This window comes from Rousettus aegyptiacus, unplaced genomic scaffold (genome assembly GCF_014176215.1).
Source record: "Rousettus aegyptiacus isolate mRouAeg1 unplaced genomic scaffold, mRouAeg1.p scaffold_m13_p_6, whole genome shotgun sequence".
Lineage (NCBI taxonomy): Eukaryota > Metazoa > Chordata > Mammalia > Chiroptera > Pteropodidae > Rousettus > Rousettus aegyptiacus.
The window spans coordinates 23792910-23802286 of NW_023416309.1; the positions used below are offsets into that span (position 1 = coordinate 23792910).

Here is a 9377-nt window from a genome sequence, read left to right on the forward strand (position 1 = left end):
AACAAATAATTCTTACAGATACACTCTGAGATTTATATTGATCCACCCTTTCACCATTTTAGCAGAACAGCATCTAAGAACATAATTTTGGATGAAGTATAGTGGTTGCCAAGTTTAAGTGACCGATATTCCTATATACTACTTTATATATCTTTACATAAACCAAAGCAAATTAAATAGAAGGTTAACGGCACTGTGTTTTCTAAGTTAAAACATTTAGTGAGCTTTATTTATTTAAAACTGTCTGAACTTTATTCATAGAGAAAAGTATTTTCCTTTACATTGTTTTCTACATTTTACTTTGTCCTATTTATTTCTACATAGCAATCATCAGAAAGGCTATTTGGGGTGAAAAAGCAGATAGAGCTTTGGAAAATTCTCCCTAAGTCCGTTAGGCAAAGCAGACTGTTTAAGACTGTTCAGTAGTTCTCTTAGCCCCACTGGTCAAAGTAACAAAGAGCAAACAGATTCTAGTTTTCACTTTCTTATGCCTGCTGTTCCTCATTTAACCAGAATACTGGTATTTGAAGTGCTAAGGTAAGGAACTGAGAAATTATCTAGTCTCGCTGTCCCTGATTTTTTATGTGAGGTAACTGTAACTAAGACCCAAATAAATTCTTAATTCCTCCTCCCCCCCCCAAAAAAACCTTATCATTTATTTATTCACTTAAAAATTTATTTCACTTCCTCTCTGTGAGGCCTTCTATATACCTGGGTGAGGGCTGGGAAACTTGGCAGAATTTGGCATAGCCTTCTGGGTACAGGCAACAGCATTCTACGAAGGCCAGAGTGGGAAGAAACAGTAAAGGAGGAACTGAGAACAGGTCAGTGTAGGTGGCAGAAGAGTTTTGCCATTGTGTGGAAAGGTAGGAAAGATCCAAATATTTAGGCTTTATGAGCCTGAGTATTCTAGTCTTTACACTAAAAGCAGTGAGAAACCATTGAAGGTTTTTAGGCAAAGGTGGGATAAGATTCAGTTTGTTTTGCATTCTCTAGCTCAGGGCAGAGAATGAACTGGATGAGCAGAAAACCTGTTAAGAGACTATTGCAGATCCTGGCTTTGGGCAGCAGGGATGGTAAGAAGTAGGCCGAATGAAGAGACAGTTACATGACTTGCTTTTTATTGGATGACAAGGGTGAGAGATGACGAAATTAAGGATGACATTAGTGTTGCCATATATAAAATGTAGCCTCCTATTATGCATGTCTTACAGCTGAACTTGGTGAAAGACATATATCAATTAATAAAATTGAGTATGAGTTTGCTTTTTTGAATTGGTCTATTTAAATTATACATGATAGATAAAATGAAATTTGAAGAGTCCAGTCAGCTTTAGTAGGTCCCTAACAATTTGGCAACTTGTTCAATCATAGACTCCAGACAGGAAAGAACCAGAAAGATCACCTATGCTAGCTGAGCCATTTTTCCACAGTAACATATACCTAATATCTATGAATAAATGACACCAAAAATATATATGACAGTGCTATGCTTTCAGGGTCCTTTAGAATATTAATATAGAAATTGCTTGGTCACTTAAATATACAAGAGGCTTTAAGATTATAAATAATCCACACTGTAAAGAAGTCATCAGGAAAATTTATATGAATGTGAAAATAACTTAAACTCAATATGTCAGATGGAAAGAATGTTGATTTGACTATAAGCCTCATTTTACTCTCCAGGGTGGTGTTTCCTTTCCATAAGTGAACCTAGGAAATGAGTCCAAGAATACTGCCTGGAATTCTAGGACATGGAGTGTATATTCTGGAAAAATCAATTTGCAAATACATTGAGAGCTTTTATAGCCCTGCTGGCCATTTTTTTTTTTTTTTTTTTTTTTTTTTTAATAACAGAACAACTCAGCGAGTGGAATGCTGCCAAATTTCAGTCTCAGATGGTGACATCAAATTTTTACTTCCCGTTATAGAACCAGTTGAATTTGGAGTTATCTGAAACCTGCACCTGCTTTTCTTTAATACTGAGTCACAGGCATCCTACTTTTAATGTAAAGGAAAAGCCAATGGCTTAAAAAAAAAAAAAACTATAAAGATTTATACATAGTACATAGTGATTTATAGTTTATAAAGTGCTTTTACATTTTCCTGTGTAGTCAGTCATACAAGCCTTGAGGCAAGTCAAGCAAATTTTTTACTCCCTTTTATAGATGAGGATACTAAAGCTCAGAGGTCAGATGACGTTTCTACTGTCACGTAGCTTATGCTTGATAGAGCTAGGACTTGACTCAAGATTGGTACTCTGCCTAGTGCCCTTTCTTTACACTAAGCTGTCATTCTAAAATTATTTATGAATAATAGTCATAGTCTATTAAACGATTACTGTGTGATAGGTACTAGATAAGATTATATACATAACCTCATATAATCCCCAAAATAATGCTATAAGTACTACTGTCCTTTTTTATAAATGAGGAAACTGAAGTTTTGAAACATTCATTGACTTACCCAAGGTCCTACAGCTGATGCACAAAAGCAATGAAATTTGAACTTACCTAGAACCTAGCTTTTAACTATTACTCATATAAATAGTTAAATTGTATTTGATGACCATTAGACCTAAATGCACACTTTAAATCAAATACATGTACAAAGGCAACCTGTAGTAAATTTCTTCACACTATACATAATAAAAACACTGGGAAATGAATGAATGAATCGAGCAAGCAAGCAAAACTTTATTTTTAAGGCCCCTACATACAAGCTGTAAAAGATGATGGAATAGCTATATTCCAAACCTCTTTGGGGAAAAGGCTTGGATCTCACAGCCACCTGGATGCCAAGAGTGGCAACAGTGTCCAGGCTTGCCAAGGGCAACACTATCTGAGTCGAAAAATTGACTCATTTTATTCATTCCTTCAAAAAATATTTGGCCTTTCACCTGGCTTAGAGTGAAAAAGCTAAATCTACAATTGTGAATTTAACCTCTATGGCCCCAGCCCTTCTGGACCACTCAGCCTGCTAGGGGGAAAGAGATGGGACAAGTATTGTTCAGGGGCTGAAAATACCAAGTCCAGGATCCAATGAAAAGCAAAAGAAGTGAATGGAAGAAAGGTGGGTAAAAAGAAAAAAGAACTAGAGCAACAAATTCGAGGTGTTCTCAGTGGGCTATAGGGAAGGCATAACAGAAAAGCCTTTCCTTAAGCCATAACAAAGATAAGTCTTTAAAGATGAGTAAGAGTTAACCTGCAAAGGTGACCCTCATTAGCGAGAGCAGAGTCTGTACTTTTGAGGAGATGGCTTTTGAAATAAAATTGAAGACTAGAGTGGAGTTAGGTATAGATCGAGACTAGAGAAGTACAAGTGGATACAAAGTCATAAGCAAAGAAAATGAAGTTAGAGACAGATATGTAGTCTAGATCCTCTGAATCATCCTGGTGTGTGTGGTCTGTGGACCAGCAGAATCAGCATCACCTGGAAGTCGTCTTAGAAATACAGAAGTTCTGGTTTCACATCAACCTACTGATCAGAATCTATATCTATAGATTCCCTAGGTGATTTATATGCACATTAAACTTTGAAAAGTGCTACTCCAGAACATCACTGTCTGGCAAATTTGAACATTGGAATCATCTAAAGAGGTTTTTGTTTGTTTGTTTAAAGGTTTTTGATGCTGGGTTCCATCTCAAGACATTTAAATAAACTGGTATGGGAGACATGCTAGGGATTTGAAAACAAAGTTTTTCATTGGAGACTAGTGGGCACTAAGCCTGAAAAGGTTCACTGGGCTGAAGTGCAGAGAGCTGCAGATATCAAGCTAAAGATGTGTAATATTTATTTTAAGCTAGGCATTAGGGGCTAAGAACCACTGGTAAAGGAAAGGTTGGTTCTAACTCAGGTATGTTCCTGACTTGAAAATGATACAGAAAGTACAACATTCGTCTGTGAAATATAAACTGCTATGAAAGTCCACTAGATAGCTGTTTTTTTATATTTTAAAGGGTTTCTTAAAAAATTATATTAAGGTGACTAAAAGGAATGATTAGCTTTCTACTACCTTTGCGTTTGAAAGGCATGCAAAACCCAAAGACCAACAGATTCCTAAATGCAAATGCTTTATCTCAAATCCATTATCTAAACCCGGAAAAGGAAGATGACTCAAATTCTATTTATGAAATGTCATCTTGATGGCTCCTGCCCTCTCATGCCTTTCCATCAGATGGCGCTCTCATCACAGTTTATGGACTGTCAATATTTTTATATTACGGGAATACACACAGTCGCTCAGGCAAGGCTCTCATGCTTTTTGTGCAACACTGTACTTGCTATAGAATCTTTTATCCAATGAATGACCTTCCTGTACCCCATATGGTTGAGGTCAACACATTCTGATTTTGTGACTGAGAACAAGAGATTTATAAGAGGAGCTAACTCTCAACATTTTTTTTAAAAAAATCACATAAATCTTACCTGAATATAAATGGGCATGATTAGCAGCCTTTTTTTAAGAGTATAGAAACATCTATTATATCGAGAAAAATAATGGTCATTTGTGTTAATGTAACAAGAGGAAGACCTTGCTTATTGCAAGATTAACCTTGAAAGGTAGACTGGCTTTGGGAAGAGATGAAGCAAAACAAAGTGAGTTCTCCTGGGTTGTAGTAATGATTGCACATCTAAGTACATTTATTAAAAATTATCAAACTATACGTTTACAGTGGACAAACTCTGTGCTGTGTAAACTATATGTCAATGAAGATGTAAAGCAGGGGGTTCGACTACAGAAAATCGCTGAGTATTCTCCCCAGGGAAACGTCCCAGGCCCATCTCAGAAGCCTGATGCCTGGAAAATTAGGGGTAAATGTAAACACAGAAGTGGGGAAATCCTGATCATCTTACTCTGATTTGCACACCTCCTGGGACATGGCCTTGCCCGAATGAGTCACTTTCCTTCCCTGGAACCTCTGCAGAGTCACGGGAGGAGGGCAGGTGTTGAAATCACCCCAGACGGAATTGATACTTGGATGTTCTTGGCTCTAAGCATTAGTGAACTGGGGCATGGAGGTCAGTAGCACTTTTAATCCAAAAAAGGCATCCAGAACTAGAGTGGGACAGAGGAAGTGCTGTGCTAACGTGTTTACGGAAGCCATGGTATCCGGGTTGATCCGTCTAAAAGGAAAGAAACCTGTCCGGGACAAGTAAACAACCTCAAGGTCACTGGGAACACTCTTGGGTCCCCCATGGAAACAGAATTATAAAGGTTCTCCCAGACCTGCAAAACTAGTCTGTTGCTTACATGTCAGTGAACGGGGTTCTAAAGTTGTTCTTGCCTTACGCAGGTTTTCTATAGGGGCTATGTCTTGGGTCAGGCAGGTATTCAATTTTGTCACCTTTTACACTGCACGAGAAGGGATGATTTTGTTTTATAGAGAAGTTCATACGAGAACAATACATGCTGCACAAAGTCTGAAAACCTCTGCTGAAGAATGTCAAAGATTTATTCTGACAACATATTAAGACTGGCTATAAAGCAGATATTTTATGGAGGTATTATCCAGTCAAACAACATTCTTAGTGGAACCTCCATTTTTAAAAAAACTCAAAATTATGCAATGATATATATATATATATATATGCCTTACTGTTGAATTGTATACCTGAAACTTACTGGATTTCGTTAACCAATGTCACCATCATAAAAATTAATTTTTAAAAAAATTCTTAAAAAAAAATTCAAAATTAATTTATCCTGCCATGACTGATGCAAGGCAGAAGGGAAAATATTCTTTCCAGTGGTAGAAGATAGTCTTCAGTTTTAATTTGCATAAGGAAAAGCAATTTCACAGTAATAAAGCAATGATACTGTCCTCCCTTTTTGAAAGGGAGGGGTGAGAGAATTATTATAAAACAGATATGACCTAGATGTTCTGTCCAGACTCCATGTGCTTGACCCTTTGTGCCCATGAAAACCTCATACTCCTGATTTTTGATGTTGATGGAAATCTCAGCACGTGCCTGTCACACTGCTCATTTTACAGTAAATCCAAGGCCCTGAGGGCTCCCTGAGTACCTAAGAGACCTGAGCTGCAAAGAACTAGAAGAGACTCTTCCTGACTCGATCTCTAAAATCACAAATAGAGTAAACAATGTTCCATGGTGGTCATAGGATCATCCAGAGAAGGTCACTGCTTTCAAAGAGCTTTCTGGTGCACCCAGAGTCTTGTCCTCTGAGGCGTCTAGCAGATAGCCTGAGTCAAAAGCATCATGTTAAACCACCGCATTAAGTTTTAAAAAAGAAAGAAAGAAAAAAAGAAAGCTAAACTCACTACCATCTTGTCTCTCTTTCCACAGGATCATGTGTTTTTACTGCCAGTACTGAGAAATTCATGGAAGATATGTCAGCAGGAAGTAAAAATTCACAGAGAAGGGTGTGTGTGTTTGCTGCTTCCACACATTAATGGCATGATTTTTTTTTTTTTTTTACGCAAAACGAAAACAGGAAGGAAAAAAAAACAACAACCACATTTTAATTTAGCATGAGCCAATTTACAGAGCATGGAAATTCACTTTCATTCCCAGGACTGGCACGTGTGCAATTAGCAATGCAGTGTATATACAAGAAGCCATGCTGTTAACAGTTTATCTCAAGTAATTTGGTGTCATATACAAAAAGGAAGAAATTCCTGCCTCCAGAAGAGACAGAAGGAGATGGACTGATGAAATCCCAGAGAAACACTAAAATTACTAAATCCACAACAGCTCGCCTTATTTTTCTCGGACCCAAACTGTCAGGGTATAAACACTATTGTTTCTTTTTTAAAACATCTATAGTTTTGCTGTAAATAATAACACTGTATAAATTCTAACAGAAAAATAGAATAAATGTTGATAAGGCACTGCCTCTTAGAACACAACAGAATATTGCAAATGCATTTAACAAAATAGGGATCTCAAGTGACTTCACCCTAGAAGAGGAGAGGGAGGGGTTCTAGGTGGGGGTATCTTCACTGATTCTTGTATATTAGCAATTATAATGTTTGTATATGCAAAACTGCTAGCTTGATTTTAAAAAAACAAATCTTTAAAATCTGCTGCAAATTTAAATAATTCCAAAAATGAGGAATTCTGTAGTTCTGTGAAAAAATTTTTCTTCAGAATACTAATATTTTGATGCATGTGTATCACCTTATTTTGATTAAATCTTTTCCAATTTTGCAAACACTACAGTATACTGCAACACAGAAGATTTTATCTGTAAACACAAAGCCCTTCATCTAATATTTGTTGCTATTGCCAATTTTCCAATGAAATGACCTAAAAATGGAAAAAAAAAAACCTATACAGTAGTTGCTTTAGGGGGAGGGGGGTGCTCTCTGTTAGTGCTTAAAAGGGGGTAATGCTTGCCGCTTTAGAGGTGGATGGTGCTCATAAGAGGCCCCAGTCAGGGGTATTTAAACTGGACTGAACAGAAATCCTTAGCTAGTAGAATGGCAGCACGCTGTAAAATTATTACTGTATCGTGTACTGGCTATAAGATGTAGACACCTTTCAGTAAGCCAATCATTTGTAACCATTCTAGCAGTGTCATATTAGGTTAATAAGGCTGCTGTGTTTTAAAGGGCATTTTTATTTGGGTTTTGGTGAAATTCTTTAATTTGTTGATTATATTCATATAAAATCAGCATTCATTGACACATAGCTCTAATTACATATGTATGAAAAACCATACACTGGATGACCTAGTCAATTATTTAAGCATAAAATAAATTGTGTTAAACTCTTCACCTATCTGTGCTCTACAGTGTCCTTGTGTTCTCTGGCAAAAAGTAATCATCTAACTCCTTGTCATCTGGCTACCCCAGTCCTCACCATTCCTATTCATGCCTCTGCCTCTGGAGGCATTAACAATGGTCCCTAACATTTAATTTTGTCCTGCGAACTCTCAACTTACGTAAATTGTGAGTATTTTGTGGAGGAGCCAAGAATTAAAGATTAAGTTACAAGTGATCTTTGCCCACAGCTGGATTGGGCTGCCCTCCCCAAAAGTGGGGAATTGGGACTCTCATAGCCAGCATTTCCAGAAGTTATAAACTAGTACCTTTAGGAACCAGCCAGTTTGCAGTTGCTTTTAGCCCATAAAGCAATTGTTTAACTGACATTCATTGTCAGTGATTAGAATTTGGGAGATTCCACATAATGACCCAAATTTCTAACTTCTCTTGAAAAGCAAGCTTTGGCAACAGTAGGCCTCATTCTCAGAAAGCCACAACCTGCTGAGCCAGGTCCCTGTCCTCTCCAGCCAGGTGTGTGGGCACCAGGCATCACGGTCCCAGCCCCACTTCTTACCTGACTAGCCTGGTGGGCACTGGAATTTGCAGTCGGATACTACATGATAGAGGCTGTGGCTGTTTTAATTTTTATTCTAGCCCAGATCCTGGCATATAGTAGTGGCAAATATCATCATTGCTAAAACTGGATGCTCACTCTATGCCAGACTCTATTCTAAGTACATTGTATTTATCACATCACTTAGTCTTTGTAACTACTTTATGGAGATAGGTACTATCTAGTAGTAATAGTCCCCATATAAATATCAAATGGGTGCTTAGAGCCATTTGGCAGTGTCACACATTGCCTGTCCATTAAAAGATAATTGCCAAATGAAATGAGTTGTTCTCAATAAGGATTCAATATCAGTGCAGAACGCATGTATAGACAGACAATCTACTTTGCATAAAGAATGAGGCTAGACCGCATTTGTATAGTATCCCAAATAAATGGATCATGCCCCTACCCCCTCCACCCAAATCATCTTATGATGAGCAAACCGAGACCACTAGAAGGATTTTTAAAATTTGCCCCCGAAGCCTCTTTTTGTAAAATCAGGATCAGATTCCAGGTATCCTAACTTCCCAAATCTAAGTTATAAATTTTTGGCTCACAGTCCTTGACAGAAAGGTGTTTATCCTGAACTAGAAAACCAATGAAGTGTACTTGTCTGGGTATTAAATGGTATGTTTACATACCTGAAAATCTAACTTTAGGGATATGTGATGGGCTAAACTTCAGGTCAAACAAAAATTCGTAAATTTACTCAGAGAAGTAGCCAAAATTGGATGATCGAGATTTTATTTGCATATGTGTGTATATGTACATATTTATATATGTATGCATGGATTGAATGAAGACACGTTATATATTCCTAATATACTCTTCGGCCCGCTGACTTATAAAAATGTAATTAAGCTTTTCCTTGATTAACGTTGCTATAAAAAAAAGAACTGATTGACAGATTCCTGATATTTGCTCTATTTTTCATTTTTATATTCCTATCAAACTCCTGAGTTTATTAAATTAAAATGTATTAACTCTTGCCAAGTTATGGCAATATACTGTGCAGGGGTTATTTCACCATTTCT

General features: G+C 37.2%; 1 protein-coding gene across 13 annotated transcripts in view; it reads left to right on the plus strand.

The window, feature by feature from the left end:
• The window catches only part of ANK3 (ankyrin 3), a 567956-nt gene extending 560210 nt beyond the window's left edge, over nt 1-7746 (plus strand). For all 13 annotated transcript variants that reach the window (XM_016127609.2, XM_016127607.2, XM_036222256.1 and 10 more), the window contains one exon: nt 6310-7746. The gene's annotated coding sequence lies outside the window, so the exon portion shown is untranslated. The remainder of the gene's footprint in view (nt 1-6309) is intronic.
• The last annotated feature ends 1631 nt before the right edge of the window (nt 7747-9377 follow it).